This window comes from Castor canadensis, chromosome X (assembly GCF_047511655.1).
Source record: "Castor canadensis chromosome X, mCasCan1.hap1v2, whole genome shotgun sequence".
In the NCBI taxonomy this organism is placed as follows: domain Eukaryota; kingdom Metazoa; phylum Chordata; class Mammalia; order Rodentia; family Castoridae; genus Castor; species Castor canadensis.
In genome coordinates this window covers 81,710,031-81,710,623 of record NC_133405.1, presented here as the reverse complement: position 1 = coordinate 81,710,623, position 593 = coordinate 81,710,031, and the positions used below count along the sequence as shown (strand labels likewise).

General features: G+C 42.0%; 1 pseudogene; it reads right to left on the bottom strand.

The window, feature by feature from the left end:
• On the bottom strand, nt 1–356 carry LOC141419713 (small ribosomal subunit protein uS15-like; annotated as a pseudogene).
• Between the last annotated feature and the right edge of the window lie 237 nt (nt 357–593).

The following is a 593-nucleotide window of genomic DNA, read 5'->3' as shown; positions in this document are numbered from 1 at the left end:
TTATGCCACTAGGGCAGAGGCTGTAGATGACTCATATTTCCAATTGGGAGTGAGTACCCGCTTGGTCTTACACTATCAAGCCAACTGGTGAATTCAGCTCTCTATCAGAATCAGACAGAACTTAGCATCTTAAAGATTCTCAAGATTTTATTGCCTGTCACAAAATGTACTTGTCTAACACCATGTGAGTCCCTCAGGATGACACTGATTTGTGAGGGAGCCAGGCCCTTCTTGGACAGTTTGTAAATCTGCTCCTTCATGTTATCAGATGTCAGCTTCAGTCAGGTGGGGACGCTCTGGCAATAGGGCAGAGCCCACTGGGACAGGCCCTTCCTAGGAGCATGCATACAACCCATGCTGGTAGTGGTCTGGCAGCAAAAAGAACAATAATGGGGTTTGAATTAGATCCAGGCTGGCCTCAAACTTACTTTTTTTTTTTTTGTGACAAATTATCACTATTTTATTTCTCAATAAGCCTGGACAAACTGGACATTAATCAATTCATGCTGAATTACAAATGTAACAGTTATACTCTCAACATGACAGACTCCAGTAGACAGTGACATGAGAACAAATTATGACAAACTTTTTAC